The sequence below is a fragment of the Pristis pectinata genome, chromosome 34 (genome assembly GCF_009764475.1).
Source record: "Pristis pectinata isolate sPriPec2 chromosome 34, sPriPec2.1.pri, whole genome shotgun sequence".
Taxonomy (NCBI): Eukaryota; Metazoa; Chordata; class Chondrichthyes; order Rhinopristiformes; family Pristidae; genus Pristis; species Pristis pectinata.
In genome coordinates this window covers 1,931,924-1,950,305 of record NC_067438.1, presented here as the reverse complement: position 1 = coordinate 1,950,305, position 18,382 = coordinate 1,931,924, and the positions used below count along the sequence as shown (strand labels likewise).

General features: G+C 53.2%; 1 protein-coding gene and 1 pseudogene across 3 annotated transcripts in view; both read left to right on the top strand.

The window, feature by feature from the left end:
• LOC127586071 (butyrophilin subfamily 1 member A1-like) overlaps window positions 1–18,382 on the top strand; it is a 119,789-nt gene that overhangs the window by 50,983 nt on the left and 50,424 nt on the right. The window contains exon 1 of one of the 3 annotated variants that reach the window (XM_052043869.1): window positions 16,077–16,187. The exons of the other annotated variants lie outside the window; for them this stretch is intronic. The gene's annotated coding sequence lies outside the window, so the exon portion shown is untranslated. Of the gene's footprint in view, window positions 1–16,076; window positions 16,188–18,382 lie in introns of those variants that run through there. 3 annotated transcript variants of the gene reach the window in all.
• Window positions 1–18,382, top strand: part of LOC127585803 (uncharacterized) — an 87,933-nt pseudogene that overhangs the window by 50,859 nt on the left and 18,692 nt on the right.

The window sequence follows — 18,382 nt, the reverse complement described above, 5'->3', positions numbered from 1 at the left end:
ATGGGAAGAATAGCCGACTATGAGAAGCATACCATTAACTCTCACATTGCCAGTCGTTAACCCTTGCATTCCCAGCTATCTTTTACACATCCCCTCATCTGTCCTCACCCTCTCCTCACCCCCAACCCTCAATCTCCCCATCCCTCAGGCTCCATCATCACTCGATTCCCCCTCAGCCCTCAATCTGCCCCACCCCTTGAACACCACACCTCCCTTATTTCCTCTCATCCCCGATTTTCCTCATCCTCACTTCAACTCGCCCGCTCCCCCATCGATCTCCCCCTCGCCCCCTGCTCTCCCCAACCCCTCTCTCCCCACCTCCTTCTGCTCTCCCCACCCTTGATTCTCCATCCCCTCCCTCCTCCTCCCACTGCTCTCCCCTCATCCCTCAATCCTCCCACTTTCCCGTCACCACTCGATCTCTCCCTCATCCCTGCCCTCCCCATATCTAATCCCTCCTCCAGCTCTCCCATTCCCCCTCACCCTGCCCTCACCTCTCCAACTCCTCCCCACCCCCCTTCCCAAGCCCATAACCCCTCTCTCTACCATCATGCCTCCATCACCTCTCTCACTCCCTCCCGAACCCTCTTCCCATCTCCTCCTCGCCCCTCAAACTCTCCCTTCACCCACAATCTGGCCTGCAGCCCCCCCCCCCCCCGCCTCCATCCTCCTGCTCCCTCCCCTCAATCGTTCTCCTTCTCCCCGTGTTTCTGGACACTCCTCAACCCCACCATTGATTCCCATCCACCCTCACTCCCCCCTCACTCCCCTCCTCAACCCCACATCGCCCTCTACCCCTGAACGCCGCCGACTGCTCTGCCCCCACCCCTGCGAGCTCCACTGCCCTCGGAGAAACCCCGGGAAAGGTCCCTGTTGTCCATCCGATGTAGTGAGGTGAAACCCGGGCAAGGTTTGTGACCCTGAGGCCGAGCGGCCTCTCCCCCGGTGCCGGGGCCGCGCTGCCCGAGTCTCCCCCCGACCCCCGGGACTCTCTAATTCTCTGCTTCTCCCCCCAGTCTCCGTCACCCTGGATGTGGAAACGGCGCATCCGTGGCTCGAGGTGTCTGAGGATCGGAAGGGGGTGAGATGGACCTGGACCCAGAGGGATCTCCCCGACACCGGGAAGAGGTTCACAGTCTGGCCCTGTGCGCTGGGATCGGAGGGATTCACATCGGGGAGACATTACTGGGAGGTGGCGGTGGCGGGGAATCAGTGATGGAGGCTGGGAGTCGCCGCAGAGTCTGTGGAGAGGAAGAGAGGGGTCGAAATCATCCCGCAAGAACGGATTCTGGAGCATCGAGCGGGCTGGTGACGGGTTTTATGTGAACACCTCCCCTCGATCCCGTCTCCCTGCCGGTCCCATCCCCGGGAGGGTGGGAGTTTATCTCAGTTACGGGTCCGGGACAGTTTCATTTTACAACATGGACACCGTGTCCCATCTCCACACCTTCACTGGGAATAAATTCACGGAGAAACTTATCCTTTCTTCCGGATTTGGGATTTCAACAAGTGGCTGAGAATCTGCTCCGTTTCCGCTCCGGATCTGTAAACCGGACGGATCCCGGGACCGACGTCAGGAGCGGGGTTCAGGGGCTGTGGGCCAGAAACCCCGTGGACAACAGGTTGGTGCTGAACGGGTCCCATTTAATCCCCAAATTCCGCATTGTAAAACCCAAAATGAGCCCAGAAATAAAACCGGTGTAAATATAAATGTGGGAAGTGTGAAATAAAAAGTGAATGGAGTCTCCTGGTCTCCCCTCCCTCGTTTGCTCCCGTTTCTCTCTCTCCGTTTCCCAGTCCGGACTATTTTGTGTTGGTCTTCACAGTGGAGGACATGTCTCACATGCCAAAGAGAGATGTTATGGACGCGATGGGAGGTGAGGACCTCGATACAATCGCTGTCACTAAAGAGGTAGTGATGAGCAAACTAGTGGGCCTAAAGGTAGACAAGTCCCTGGTCCTGATGGGATGCATCCCAGGATACTGAAAGAAATGGTGGAAGTTACAGCAGATGTTTGTGATAATTTACAAAAATTCTCTGGACTCTGGGCAGGTCCCGGCAGATTGGAAGACAGTGAATGTCATGCCACTGTTTCTAAAAAAGGAGTAGGCAAAAGGCAGGTAACTATAGGCCAGTTAGCTTAAGGTCTGTAGTTGGGAAAATGCTTGAAATTTTCATTAAGGAAGAAATTGCAAGATATCTGGATAGAAGTGGTTCCATCAGGCAGGCACAGCATGGATTCAGGAAGGGCAGGTCCTGTTTGACAAATTTACTGGAGTTCTTTGAGGATATAATGAGCGCAGTGGACAGAGGGGAACGTTGTACATTTGGATTTCCAGAAGCGTTCGATAAGGTGCTGCATAAAAGACTTAAACATAAGATAAGGATGCATGGAGTTGGGGGTATTGGATAGAGGATTGGTTAACCAATAGCAGGCAGAGAATTGGGATAAATTGGTGTTTCTCTGGTTGGTATGGACGAGTTGGGCCGAAGGGCCTGTTTCCCTGCTGTATGACTCTATGGCACTATGACCAGTGGTGTTCCGCAGGGATCAGTGCTGGGACCTCTGTTGTTTGTGACATATAGATCAATAATGTGGATGAAGGTGGGCTGATTAGTACATTTGCAGATAACACAACATTTGGCGAAGACGCAGGAGACTTCAGGTGCTGGAATCTGCAGCAACACACAAGACGCTGGAGGAACTCAGCGGGTCAGGCAGCAGCTATGGAGGGAAATGTACAGTCGACGTTTCATGTCAAGACCCTTCATTTTGACTGAGAGTTGGAGGGGAGGTAGCCGGTACAGAGAGGTGAGGGGAAGGGGTGGAGCAAGAGCTGGCAGGTGATAGGTGGATCCAGGTGAGCAGAAAGGGGTGGGGAGGGGAAGTTGTGAAGAATGATGTGCTGGATGCTGGTGGGGTGAAAGGGAAGGACCAGGGGAACTCTCTCCCTGTTCCGTCGGGGTGGGATGGGGGGGGGGGGGAGGTGTGGCAAGAGCAGGTGTGGGAAATAGAGGAGGTGTGGGTGGGGGCTCCATCAATAGCAGTGGAGGAAAACCCCATTTCCTGAAAAAGGAGGACATCTCGGATGTCCTGGAGTGGAAGGCCTCATCTCGAGGACAGATACAGCAGGGGCGGAGGAACTGAGAGAAGGAGATGGCATCCTTACAGTGACGAGGTGGGAGTTATACCCTAGGTTGCTGCAGGAGTCAGTGCGTTTGGAGTCAATGTCAGTGGATAGGTTGTCTCCTGAGATGGAGACAGAGAGAACAAGAGAAGGGAGAGAGGGATCGGAAATGGTCCACGAATTGGAGGGCAGGTTGAAGTTGGGTATTTGGTATTTTCAAGGAAGTGGAAGATGTGGAAACATCCTCCATACAGTATTGGTTAAATAAAGGGACGAGGCCCCACTAGATGATTATAGGGAGCAGGGATAAAACAAAATTACCTCAAAGGTAATAATCTCAGGGTGAGCACCACTGCCGTGTGCTGGTCAGGAATTTGGAGGATTTATCGGATGACTAAATGACCAGGGAATGGTGGTAAAGGGGCGGGATTCACATTCTTGTGACATTAAAATAAAATTAAAACTGGGATTATGTTGATTAGTGTAAATGTGTAGTTGATGGTCGGCAGGGACTCGATGGGCCAAAGGTCCTGTTTCCGCTGTGTTTCTCCGTCTACAGGAACATTGTGGGGGAGATGGGATCATTACAGGTTGGACAGGCTGCACGGGGGCAGAATTGGGAGCCATGGGGAGTGTTGCTCCTGCTGTTGGGGAGGGTTAAGATTGAAATGACAGAGTGAATTAACTCCCCCTAGACTTTCCTGCTAGGACAGATTTCAGCTGGACGCTGCCGCACTGCCTGTCCTTCATAAAAAAAGTTCTTCCAGACCAACACCTTTGACCACAAGTCCATCAGGCAGTGGTCAGCACGGAACATCCTGCAGACACTGCAGGAGAAGAACTCAATGGATACTGTGGTGGTTCCCTGAGCAGACTGTCCAGACCATCTGGCAGAATGCCTCATCGCCAGAATTCACCAACAAGCACCAAGATCTCGCTTGGCTGGTGGCGAAAGGGGCCCTCCCAGTCAGATCCTTCCTGCATAGTTGGAGCCTCACTCCCAGTGCACGCTGTCCCTGGGAGGACTGCGATGGGGACGAGACGGTGCCCACCTCTTTGCAGGCTGTGGGTGTGAGGAGGGTGTGGCGAAAGATGCAGGGCTCCTTGTCATGGTTCATCCCCAGCAGCTGCGTAACAGAGGATTCTCTGATCTACGGGCTGTTCCCGGGGACACACACAGAGACGGACATCAACTTCTGCTGGAAGGTCATCAACTCGTGAAAGACGCCCTTTGGTCTGCCTGAAACCTGTTGGCTTCCAGCACAGCGAGATGTGCATAGGGGAATGCTGCCGGCTGGCACATTCCAGGCTGCAGGAGTATGTGCTGAGGGACGCACTGAAGCTGGGTGCAGCCAGCACAAGGGCTCGTGGGAAGGCCGACAGTTTAGGGTTCTTCTGCCGCTGGAAAGGGAGGGGCGGGGACAGGCAAGGAAGCCCCTAAATATTGTAAATACGGGATTGGGGTAGCACCCCAGGAGCCACACGAGTGGCATCAGTGCTGTGTTCTTTATATAAAAAGGTAACACTAATGATTGATCCGTACACGAATGTAAAGGCTTGCACTGTTTTACTGTTGTATATGGTTTGTTTTTTATGACGAATACAGTTTATTTGGTTAAAAAAAGGTCCGTTTTTCAGCCTGTTTTTCTCCCACAGAACTTACTTCATCCCATCTCGATTCTTCCCTCCCTCGTCCAGTCTTCCCAATTACATCCGTGACCAGCTCATTGTCACCATGGTGTCCAATCCCTCTGTCCCTCCACCCCACACTATGATGGTGTGAGGGCACTCCACTTCTCCCTTGAACAGAGGCCCAACCACATCCCTTCCTCCTCAACACTTCATTGTTTGTTTAACTTGTGCTATTGAACAAATTCCCTTTTAACTCCATTCACTTTCTGTAAATCAAAGTTGTAGCGATGGAACTGTGTATCCCTTTGAGGGATACATGGAACAGTCCTTGTCTCAGTTCACTCGGACTCCCTCTCTCACCTCTTTTAGGGTACATTGACAACAGTATTCATCCCACACTCATTGAGTTACAGAGTCTTACAGCAGGAAACAGGCCTTTCAGCCCAACTCGTCCATGCCGACTGTGCTGCCCAGTGAGCTAAGTCCCATCTGCCCTTATTTGGCCCACAGCACTCTAAACCTCTGCTGTCCATGTACTTATCTAGATGGCTTTTAATGTTACCATTTCCTCAACCACTGTTTCTTGCAGCTCCTTCCAAATACGCACCCCCCTTTGTGTGAAGAACTGCCCCTGATATCCTTTTAAATCTCTTGTCTCTAATCTTAAAACTGTGCCCTCTTGTTTTTAGCACCCCCTCCCTGGGAAAAAGACGAATGTGCTTTCACCCTGTCTCTGCCCCTCATGATCTTAGCTACCTCTATCAGGCCACCTCTCAATCTCATACTTTCCAGGGAATAAAGCCGTAGTCTACGGAACCTCTCCTTGTACCTCAGCCCTCAAATCCAGATAACATCCTGGTGAATTTTCTGCATTCTTAGTTTGATCAAATCTCTCCTGTAACAGGGTGACCTAAATTTACCCAGTACTCCAGGTGAGGCTTCACCAACAGTTTATGTAACCGCAACACAACTTCCCAACTCTTACACTCAGTGCCCCATCTGACGAAGGCCAGCGTGCCAAACCTTCACCAACCTACCTACCTGTGATGCAGTTTTCAGCAAACTGTGTACTTGCATCCTAGGTCCCTCTGTTGCATTACACTCCCCAGGACCCCACCATTCACTGTACAAGTCCTACCCTGGTTTGATCTCCCAAAATACAATACCTCACATTTCTCTGGATGGAAAGCCATTCGACAATCCTCAGCTCACATACCCAGCTGATCGATCCCCCCATAACCTTCTACACTGTCCACAACACCACAGTATGGTCCACAAACGTAATAACCATGCCTCGTACACTCACACCCAAATCGTTTATATAAATTACAGACAACGAAGGTCCCAACACGACCCCTGTGGCACACCACTAGACACAGGACCTCCAGTCCAGAACCTCACCTGTGGCCAAGATGAAGTAAATATCTCTGCAGGACCTCCGCAATTTGTTCTCTTCCTTCCCACAAGGTCGAAATGCAGCAGGTCAGGCCCTGGGGACTTCAATTCCATAATGATCCCTGATCCATTTGAATGTACTTTAAGGCCTCTAATTCCTCCTCCCTGCTAATTTGTCTGTGGTCCAAGACATCACCACTCATTACCCCGTTTCTTCAGACTTTGCCTCATTGCATAAACTTGAGAATGTCAGTAACTTTGCTGCAGTTTCCACCCTGCGCTCACTTCACATGGTCCACCTCTGACTCTTCCCTGTCTTGACACCACCAGCTCAGGAGACAGGTTAACGACCAATATCCACTCAAGCCCACAGCCTCCCACAGCGATCCTGATTACACTTCCTTCCCCTGCTTTCTCGGAGAGAACAAGCTGCAGCAGAATAACTGGACGTTTACAAGTGGCAACCCCCAACCCATTTCTCACAATCCCTCCTCCATTATGCACAACACATCTGGAGATTCGAGCCGCTGAAAGGCTGTGGTGGCCCAGTACAGCCCAATCTCATCCCACCACCTCTGGGGACACAGACTTCATCAGCAAAGACTCTGGGGAAACAGCCCCAGACCCACAATGGGCAACAACTGACCATCATTTCTTCCAGATCTCAAGCACTGGTCAGGCCAATGAAAATTAGTATAACATTGGAGAAACACACTTGCAGGCACAGTAAGGTGGCGAAATTCTGGGGCAGCTGCCAGTCTATGGCCAATTGTATTGTGGAGAACTGTGGCTGTCACGTGACCACACTGTCCCTACTGGTCGGATGTCATCACTGCCCCTACTAGTTGGAAGACACACCACTGTCAATCAAGGTTTGGCTCCACCCCACCCAAACAGTGCACACCTGATCATTGGTCACTTTCTACTTGGCCTCAGACCATTGGCCTGCTTGAACTACCTGGCTGGACCCCCAGCTCTCCAGCACTATAAAGAGTGCCGCATGTGCTTGGTTCTCTCTTTTGTCTCTGAGGGATGCCTGTGGTAAGCTGTGTACCATTTGGTAGAGATAGGAGTGTCTGCTTCACTCCAGGCCGACGAACCGTGGTGCTGGAGCAATTAGTCAATATCCCTGGTAGCGTAGAGCCATGCCTGCACTGAGTCAAGGGGTGGCGGGCAGTGTATCGCTTTCCTTGATTGTTTGTACCCAGTTAGTTGTGTGTGCGTATGTGTAACTCACCCTTGTTGCTTTTCCCCACGGTCACTATCATAAGTGTGTGTGCGGGGTGTGTGTGTGCGCACATGTGTGCGTGGGGTGTGTGTGCATGTGTGTGCAGGTGTGTGTGTTGCCCCATTACCTTTTCCCCACATTTGTCTTTGTAAATAAAATCTTCCTTGCCCAACCATGTTCAGAGTCCTTTACTTTCAAGATCCTCGAATCTGTTCCCTTCACTCACAACACCAACCCCCTGAGAGGGAAATTCCATCACACACCAGCAAAAGGCCCCGCCATCACTCCACACAAATAGCTGCCCTCCATGGGGCTTCACCATGACGGAACCGGTGGGAGATAATGGTTGGGACCCAGAAAAGGTGCGGGGTCTGAGATAGGATCAGGGCAAAGATTGTGTTGGGTGGGGGGCGCACTGGGCTCAGGATGGGACCAGTGATCCAGGGTGGGGTTGGTTCCACTGGTGGACGGGATCAGCATCAGGTGGTGAGGGGAGTATTTCTGTGATCATTGACCATACGCAATTCATGGTGGGGACAGGTGGGTGTTTTTGCTTCGAGAGGTGACTGGCAGTGGGTTGGAGGGGGGGAGGAGGTAGAAGGGAGCAGGGTGGCCACGTAAAGGGGCAGACAAGGGGTCCCTCAGACTCCTGCAGCAGACTGGGTCCCACAGACACAGAACAGTACAGCACAGGAACAGGCCCTTCGGCCCACAATGTTGTGCCGAACAAATTTAATTAGTAATTAACGCCCAACTGCACTAATTCCTTCTGCCGACACGATGTCCATATCCTTCCACTCCCTGCACGTTCATGTGTCAATCTAAGAATCTCCTGAACACTTCTTCATATCTGCCTCCACCAGCACCCCAGGCAGCGCACTCCAGGCACACTCCACTCTGTCTAATAAACTACCCTGCACATCTCCTTCGAACTTACCCCCAACACCTTAAGTGCATGCCCTCTGGTATTAGAGATTTCAACCCTGGGATAAAGACACTGGCTGACTACTCTTTCTTTGCCTCTCAAAATCTTACAAACCTCTATCAAGTCTCCCCTCAGCCTCTGCCGCTCCAGAGAAATCAACCCAAGATTATCAAACCTCTCCTTATAGCTCCCACCCTCTAATCCAGGCAGCATCCTGGTGAACCTCTTCTGCAGTCTCTCCAAAGCCTCCACACTTCCAATAATAGGGCGACCAGAACTGAATGCAATGCTCCAGATGCAGCCTAACCAGAGATCCTTCCGAAGTCGGCATCAACCCTCTGCTGGAGACACAAGAGACAGCAGATGCTGGAATCTGGAGCAATGCTCAAACTGCTGGAGCAACTCAGCAGGTCGAGCAGCATCTGGTGGAGAAAGACCTCAGGACCTGATGCAGGACCTCGACTTGAAACCTCAACAGTTCCTTTCCCTCCAGAGATGCTGCTCAATCCCCTGAGTTCCTCCAGCGAATTGTTTTTCACACCCTCTGATGGAGACCTGCCTCGGGATGATTGACCCACACCCCTCGCGGGCTCTGCTGGAACACAGGATGTTCAAACATGCAGCGCACACCCACCGACAGTTCCTACCATAGCGGGATCAGACAACTTGTCCTCAGTGTTCAGTGCCGGGGTTCCAGCGGGGATTTTAGGGGAACATTATATCCCACCAAATGGCTGGATTTACACGCATTTATTTTCACAATGTGACACTGAGGGCATTGTCTGCCCCGCAGAAACTTGGTGACCATCCCACCCGGGCAGGTCCGCTGCCAGGAGTCTGAGGCCCTCATTGTCTGCCCCTTGGCGGGGCCACCCTGCTCTGTTCCACCACCATCCCCCCTCCAACCCCACTGCCAGTCACCTCTCCATCCAACACCACCCACCTGCCCCCACCCTGGAATCCCGTGCAATCAATGTTCACCAAATACTCCCCTCACCACCTGATCCCAAGTCCACCAGTGGAACCAACCCCACCCTGGATCACCAGTCCCATCCTGAGCCCAGTGCGCCCCCGTCTCCAACACAATCTTTGCCCTGATCCGATCTCAGACCCCGCACCACTTTCTGGGGCCCATCCATCATTTCCCACCGGTTCCATCATGGTGAAGCCCCGCGGAGGGCAGCTATTCGTGTGGAGAGATGGCGGGCCTTTTCTCTGGTGTGTGATGGAATTCCCCTCTCAGGGGTGGGTCATGGAACTGGCAGCTGCCCCCAGAGAAAGGGAAGGATCGGAGGTGGAACATGTGAAGGTAGAACAGGGTAGAAAGTGGCAGCCAATTTCCTGACATTCCCAAGTGCAGGAAGCAGCATCACTGCTGTTGTCTGTGCACCCTAGAAAGAGGTGAGAGAGGAGTCCAAGCAGGACTGAGACAAGGACCGTTCCATTGATCCCACAAAGGGACACAGAGTGCCCATTGCTACAACTTTGATTTCCAGAAAGTGAATGGAGTTAAAAGAGAATTTGTTCAATAGCACAAGTTAAACCAAACAATAAAGTGTTGAGGAGGAAGGGATGTTGGGCCTCTGTTCAAGGAAGGAGTGGAGTGCCCTCACACCATCATAGTGTGGGGTGGAGGGACAGAGGGATTGGACACCATGGTGACAATGAGCTGGTCACGGATGTAATTGGGAAGGGACTGGACGAGGGGAGAAAGGGAAGAATCGAGATGGGATGAAGTGAGTTCTGTGGGAGAAGAACAGGCTGAAAAAACGGACCTCCCAGGAAAGTCGGGGAGGAGTGAATTCACTCTGTCATTTCCACTTCTCTTCACACTGCACTTGCACATGTAACTGTAGGAGACGCAACACCTGCCCTTTTACCCCTTCCCTTACCTTCACCCAGGGACCAAACAGCCTTCCAGGTGCTGTAACACTCACTATACTCCTGTGTGGCTGCTCCTAATTCAACAGGCTCAAATTCAGATTATGTTTGGAGACACACGACATTATTGGCTAAGGTATACAATGTTACACAGTTCTATAATAGTGACTCCAATATATTCACAGGTTGGGATGCTGTCAGTTCATGTCATTTTTATTATGATCACACAACTGGCCTCACATGTTAAATTTCATCTATTCCACTGATCACAGATAGAAACAGAGCAAATTCCCTTCGGAAAGGCAGACAGAGAATGCTGAAACACTCGGCAGGTCAGGCAGCATCAGTGAGGAGAACATTTTGGGTCAAGACCCCTTCATCAGAAGAGAACAGGAAGAAGACAAGTGTGTTTTGAGTTGCAGAGAGGGAGAGGGTGGGGAGAACAGAGGGAGTGTCTGTGACAGGCTGCACACCAAGTTGTCGACGGAACAATTACTTCAGAAACCGGCAGTTGGAAACAAAAGGAAAATGAAACAAGTTGAACCAGGATGGTCTTCAGCAGAAATCCTCATCAAACCTGCTGACACGGGCGGTGCTGTTGAGGTTCAGTGAACTGACCTGTACCTCGCAGCAGCTGGACAGCAGCTCTCACACCTCCACACCTCCCACCACACCGTCCCCTCACCACTGAACATCAGGCCATTGGTTCCCAGTCACTGAGCTCACCCTCAGGAATTCTTCCCTCCACAGCCTCCAGCCTCATGGCCCCCACTCCTTCACCGCCCACTTCTACCTTCTCCCCAAGACCCACACACAGGACGGATCGCTTCAACCTGCTCTTGCCCCACTGAACTCATTTCTTCCGAACTCGACTCTTTCTCCCCTTGTTCTGTCCCTTCCCACTTACTCCTGAGGCACTTCTAATGTCCTGCCCCACCTCGACAGCTTCACGTCCCCTGATTCCAACTGACTCATCCTCACAATGGACGTCCCATCCCTCTGTAACTCCATCTCACACCATGGTGGTCTGAGGCCCGTCACTTCTTCCTTGAACAGAACCACCACGTTCCTTCACCTGGATGAACTTGTTCTTGCATTGAGCAAGTTCTCCTTCAGCTCCAGTCACGTTCTCCAAGTCACTGGGAACTCACCAGTGCCCAGACCATCCCTGTCTCTTTGTGGGACATGTGGAACGGTCCTTGTTTCAGTGCTGTTCAGCCCCTCCTCACCCCTTTCTCCACTGGTTTGATGACTGGTGAAGCTGCCTGCACTCTGACAGAACTTGAACATTTCATCACCATTCCCACCGATTCCCACCCAGACAGTCAGTGATGAACAGTGGCAGCCGGATCACAGTGATCCGCTGAAATTTATCCCAATTGGAAAGAGAGAAAGGGGTAATGGTGGACCAGAGGAATGGAACTGCGGGGAATGGGTTCGTCAAGTGCCGACATCACCCAGCAGGTGGCGGCCCTACACGCGCTTCTGGTGAAACGGGACAGAAATGCTTTTTCTCGGTGGATTCTGTCCGACCTGCTGATTTGTCTCCGTTTGAAACTTCCACTGTTTGCACCACTTTATTTCCATCAATTACAGAAGAACATGATAACACAAGGAGGCCATTCAGCCTTGAGGCTGCACGTCCCGTCGACAAGACCAGGGCTGATCTCCTACCCTCACCTTGCTGCCCTTCCCCACATCCCGCCGCGCCCCCAGTATCCAGAAGTCCATCGAATGCAGTCAGTGACCGAGCCTCCACTGCCCTCTTGGGAAGAAAATTTCATTGGTTCACCGCCTCTGATACATCCAATACATCTACGTTACATCATGAAATGTTAATTTAAGTTCATGTAATTTGTTTGTCATGGTTGCAATGTCCGGTGTTGCTGCTGGAAAAAACTAATATTCATGGCATTTATACCCGGGGTTTGTGTGTCATGACAATAACTTGAACTTGTCTGTGAGCTGCAGGAGGGGAAAGCACTCACGGACGGGACTGTCCTGGAACAATGGGGCAGCTCCGATCAAAGTGGTGAAACTGTCCCGCCCGCCACACTGAGCAGCACAGCGGTCAATGATTCACCCACCGCCTGAACACGGCCCGGGGCACCTTCTTCTGGAAGGACAAGTGGGAGGGGCAACGTCTTCATGGGCTGAGTGTGTCACCAAGAACGTGCCGGTCTGGTGTCTCACGGACTCCCCTGTGCAATAAGTGAAGGTCCCATCACCTCCGGCCTCACTCTCACATGGAACCAACACACTCCGGTCACCAACGCACTTCCCCCAACCGCGGAGTGTGGATGAGGCCAGGGAAGAATTCTGCTCCGACCTGGAGACAACCGTGGCCCACGTCCCCGATGCAGACACACTGATACATCCAGAGGTCTTCAGTGCCGGGAGGGCGGGGCGGACCCATGGATTGGCGCTGGAGGACGGCCGCTCACTCGCTCCACAAGGTGGGCGGACACGTGGATTAACCGGAGCGGGATGTTTCCGTCCGTTACATCTGCTCTTTGGGTTCAGTGAGGTGAAGCTGCCTCCCCGCAGCAGGATACCCAGGCCGGAGATGGGACAGTCGTTGCCCCCCGACCATATCGATGGCCCGTGGGACCCCCATCACCACCACTGCCGACAGTCGCTGAGGCGCAGTGAGCACCGCTCCTGCAGGAACAGGACGTCAGCCTTGACCCTGGTGCGGTGTCCCAAGGTGGCAACACATGACGCAGGGCTGCTCACACCGCACACGGTGACTGATGTCAGGTTTACACCCGCAGTTTTGTGGATTTAAGGTCCAAGTCACATAACCACAGTCGGTCGCTGTGTGCCCAACCGGTGTGAACTGCAGCGCTGGTTCTGGGCTGAGCTCCAGGCTCGGGTCTCCCAGGGGTGGTTCCCCCTGTGGTGAAGCGGGCGGTGTTGCTGACGGGAGACCAGCCTGGTTCTCCCTCATTGTCCTCACCTCCACCTGCTTCTGGTGTGTGTTGGTCTCTCGGTCCCGGTGCTGGGGTGCGTCGGGTACAGGACGTCTCCCGGCCCCCTGTCCCGGGACTGTTGGGCGCCGCACTGCTCCCGGTCTCCCGGAGCTGAGGGGCACTGGGCTGATTCCTCCCCCCGCCGGTTCCTGGCTCGGTCTTTTCTTCCTCCTTTCCCTCCCTTCCGTTCTGACCTTTCTCCGCCCGCGGTGTCGACCTGTCGCTGAGGCTTCATCCTCGGACGGGGAGAGGCCGCTGACATCCGTGCGGGACATCTCTCACTTTCCCCGCTGCTCTCGCTGTTGTCGGAGCTCCCTTGGCTTTTGGAGGAACTTTCTGCGCTGCCTTCCTCTTGCCCACCTCCCATTTCCCTGCTTGTTCCTCTGCGGCCTCCTCTTCCGCCGACTCCGTCTCCTGGGGAAGAGGCCGGGGGTCGACAGCTGGGCTTGGCAGCTTGAGGTGGGGTCCCCTTCCTGGGCCTGGGCTCGTTCTGTGCTGGGGTGTCGGTGGGGGAGGGGAGGTGTTGCCCTTCCTCAGGGGTTGTTGCCAGCTTCCCTCTTGTTGCCCGTGGTGAGTGCAGGGCGTCTGGGACAGGCCCTGTACAGGAGGCCTGTTCCCCACACAGGGTCCAGCACTCGGTCTCCGTGCGGTCCCTGGTCTGGTGACCTTCCTGTCTGCAGTTTTCACTGATGAGGCCGTTGCACTGGGACGCCCCGTGTCCAGGTTAGCTCCGGTTACCGCACACCCTGGGCTATCCTGCAGACACCGTGTAACCGGGATTTCTCCGACTGTGGACACGGAGGCGGGTGGACACCGGCTCCCTTCTCATCGACTCTCAGCCGGACCTTGACCCGGCGCTTGCTCGTCCCCCTCCTGAAGTGGCCGCTGACAGCCCCCGACCTAAACATCATCGAACATCTGTGGATAGACCTCAAGAGAGCAGTGAATGCAAGACGGCCCAAGAATCTCACAGAACTAGAAGCTTTTGCAAGGAAGAATGGGAAAATCCCCCAAACAAGAATTGAAAGACTCTTAGCTGGCTGCAGAAAGCGTTTACAAGCTGTGATACTTGCCAAAGGGGGTGTTACTAAGTACTGACCATGCAGGGTGCCCAAACTTTTGCTTAGGCCCTTTTCCTTTTATTGTTATTTTGAAACTGTAAAAGAATGAAATAAAAAGTATTCTTGCTTAAAATATTAAAGAAATGTGTCATCTTTAACTTTATGCCTTTTGGAAATCAGGTCATCTTTTACTCACTTAGCTATTCACAGTAACAGAAATTTTGACCAGGGATGCCCAAACATTTGCATGCCACTGTATCTGGACACAGGGGTTGAACATGTGCCCCGACAGTGTCACCAACTCCGTGTCCTCCTGCTGGACTCACACCCACGGCTGTGGCGAAGGAGCAGGTTGTAGCTGCTGGATGAGGCGTTCGACCCGCTCCCTGATCACCACCGAGATCCAGCTCTCCGGCAGGGAATGGGTCCAACTCACGGGCTGAGGGACGGACAAAGGGCCGCGAAGTCTCAGCACTGAACCTCCGGCTGGAAAACTCAACGGATCCCCGTCCTGGGAGATCGGCCTCAGTGATCACGTCTCTCCGCTGCCCGGTGAGTAGCCTTGCTTTACTTCCTTCCACCCCTCCCCTTTACTTCCCTCCCCTCTCCCAGACTCCTAGACACTGAACACTCAGTCCGTGTACACAGCAGGACCAGGGACAACATTGAGGCGGGGGCTGGGCACTGGCAGGTAACACTTCTGCCACACAAGGGCCAGGCAGTGGGCATCGCCAACAACTGACTGTCAATCTTTGCTGAGCAACCATCCGTCCTCCACCGTCAACACACCGGAGGGTCACCAGTGATCAGAACCCAACGGGACTACCACATAATTTACTGTGGCTAGCAGGACCAGGTCATGAGACCGGGTGTCCTGTGGCAAGTGACCCACCTGCCGACTGCCCACAGCTGTCCCCCACCGACAGATCTCCAGCTCCAACAACATTCCCTAAACTCACTGCCGTCCAGGACAAGCCAGGCATTTCCCATCCGCTGCCGCTCCCCACACCTCCGCTCCCTCCAACACTGGCTGACCGAGGCTGAAATCTGGGCCCATCACAGAATACACTGCAGCAGCTGCACAGAGTCAGAGGGAGATACAGCAGGGAACAGTCCCTTCGGCCACCGAGTCCGTGCTAACCATTTTCACACTGACCCATTTATTGCACTCAGGCTTCTTCCACAGGACCTCCTGAACGTGGACCTCCACTCGGAGAAAGGACAAGGGCCGAGCCCCCCAGTGTAACCCGTGTCTGTGAGGAAGGCCTCAGACTTGGCCTGGTGATTTCAAGGTTCACAAGTTAACCCTCAACCGCCGAATGAAGAGATTATCTGATTCGCCCGATTGCATTGGTGTTTGTGGATCTTGCTGTGCAGAACCTTATCGCCCTATTTCCTACCTTCCAACATCGCGTGCACTTCACCTGCTGGAGCCACTGTGGGACGATCTGGGGCTGTGTGAGGCGCTATATAATGTAACCAGTTCTGATGCAACGGTCTCGCCCCGAAACATCGACGATTCCTTTCCCCCAAAGATGCTGCGCGACCCGCTGAGTTCCTCCGGCAGTTTGTGTTTCGCTCCAGATTCCAGCATCAGCAGTCTCCTGTGTCTCCGGATAAACAGTCTCCGTGTCTCCCCACCCGCTGACGGGTTCGGTGCCCACAGGGACCAGGGGGATGGGGCTGATTCGCTTCGCCTCTGAACTTGAGCAGAGCGAATGTCAGTCAAAAGTTTTAACAAGATTCTGGCCGGAACTCAGTGATCGCGGATACAGCCCGTCCTGCCCATCCCTGCACAGGTTTCACTCTCTCCGGCCCGCCCATTTATTGCAGCCATTTTGCGGAAACAATTATTTTTCTCTCCCCAAGACGCTGCCGTTCCCCCTCCCGTGGGGTGTCCCCCCCACCCCACACTGAAGAAAGTCTCTCTGAGGCCGTTTATCCCACGTTGTTGCTGGGCGCAGGTTACAAACCCCCCACGGGAGCGGGGACAGAGTGCGGGCAGCCGAGTTCTGCTTGAGGAGGGTCTCGGCCGGAGGGGAAGCGGCTGCTCCAGGGCTGATCAGGTGAGTGGGCTCAGGAACATTTCACCGCACGGGAGCCGCTGGCACCAAGCGGTCACTTTCCTATTTCCCAGCGGGAGTCAGTGGAAGGGGAAACCCGCTGCCCCGGGCCGGCCCACGGCCCCCGAGGGCGGCTCCGGCGGAGGCTTCGCTTCGTTCCCGGAGCCGGAGCGGCGAGTCTGTCCGCTCAGGGGACTGGGGAGAGCGGGAGCTCCTGCAGGTCAGGGAGGCGGCAGTCGGTGTCTCCTCGGAAAACTGGTGGGTCGTGGGGTTTGTTCTTCCCAGCGGCGACTTTCAGTCTGGGACGGCGGGAATTGGCTGCGAGGGCGGTCGTTTGGAAGGAGGGAAACTCCCTGTTCCCTGCGCTGAAACTCTCGGTCACTGGGCGGGTGGGGATTCCCGGGCCCTGAACGTGGGGACAGGCTGCACAGAGTTTGTCGGAGGAACGGAACTGAAAATTTATTGCAAATAAACACTGCCGGTGTTGGAATTCTGAAATAAAACCAGAAAAATGCTGGGAAGTTCTGATGAAGGGTCTTCGACCTCAACGTGAACAGTTTCTCTCCCCACAGTAATGCTGCCTGACCTGCTGAGTGTTTCCAGCATTTTCTGGTTTAACTTTAGTGGGATTACCGGCTCTTTCTCGGGTCGGCAGCTGTGAGCCTGGGATACGGCAGATATAGTGCTTGAGTCCCGACTGTTGAAAACGTATATCCACGATTTGTCTGAGGGAAGCACAATTCAGACTTTTGTTGTGAAATTCCTGGTGCCTGGAAGCATTTATTTTTTCTTGGCCTCTGCGACTTCTGAAAGGCATCGATATTCATTTCATATGAGATTACAGGCTGCACTTTTACTTAATAGAACAGGATACCGTCATGTGATTTATTTCCGATCCGACTGTAATGTGCCCCGTGCCTTGACTTAGCACAACTGTCATTTCACAGCGCCGTCCCCGGGAATCCTGGCTCCCTCCTCATCGGTGTTTCTCTGCAGGAGCTGTGGAAAGGGGCTCGCTGCTTAACGTTCTGATGCTACTGAAACTAATTGTAAACTGCCTTGGCGTTTGGTTAGAACATTTTACAAAATGAACATGCAAAGCGTGTGGATAAATTCCAGTAAAAAAGTGTCAGCCCTGAGACTATGCGGCGGGACAGTTGTTGTTGAGATTTCACTCTGCTGTATTTTGCTCACGTTGTTCACTGGTTTATCATGAGCGGATGTACCAGTTAAAATGACGACAATAGAATCCCTGGAAAGGGCTAATAATCTTGGCGATGTTCCTTTCATAAAATACAAGGCGTTCTTCTTTCCAGGTGAAACAGTGAATGATTTCTGCCTGTGATGAAGGGAAGATACTTCAGTTTTTGTGTGTCTGCTGGTCCACGCTGTGATGATGGGTGAGGCAATGGAACCGTCAGTGCAAGTATCACCCACACCTGTCCTGAAGTCTGTGCAACTCGACCTAATCCATAGGATGAGTTTATACTGGCAGGAACAGACACGGTCCGGTGATTGCCTGGGTCAGAGATTGTGGGTTCAAGTGCCCTGCTGAGCTGTGAGCACACAGATTTAGGCTGCTGCTCCAGTCCAGGGCTGAGAGGATGCTGCTCTGTTGGAGGTTGCTGTTTTATCAGGTGCGATGATGAACTGCTGTCCTGAAGAGAACTTCCCCTCATCCACCCAGGTCTGGGCCCAAATACAGTCCTTTTCTCCCTAATGAACCCACCTCTCCTCTTCCTGCCTCCCTCACTCTGCTCTCTCTGTGAAATGTCCATGTGTACCATGACACTGTTTCCATGGCATTCAGCAGCCTCCTCCACTGCACAGCTCCATGTGGTGTGTGTTACTGCAGAAGGCAGTGGACACATCAGACCCGAACTTTCTCTCCACAGACGCTGATCGACTTGCTGTTACTTCCGGCATTACTGTTGTTTCACATTTCCACCATTTGTGGTTTTCATTCTTCTCATCACCAGCACATCTCCATCACATAAAGTGTGGGGACGGTCCCACTGCCTTTCCTGGACTCCTAATTCCCCATTTGTGTACGAAATATCAAAACTTTCAACCCGCTGAGTCCTGCGTTCTGATCA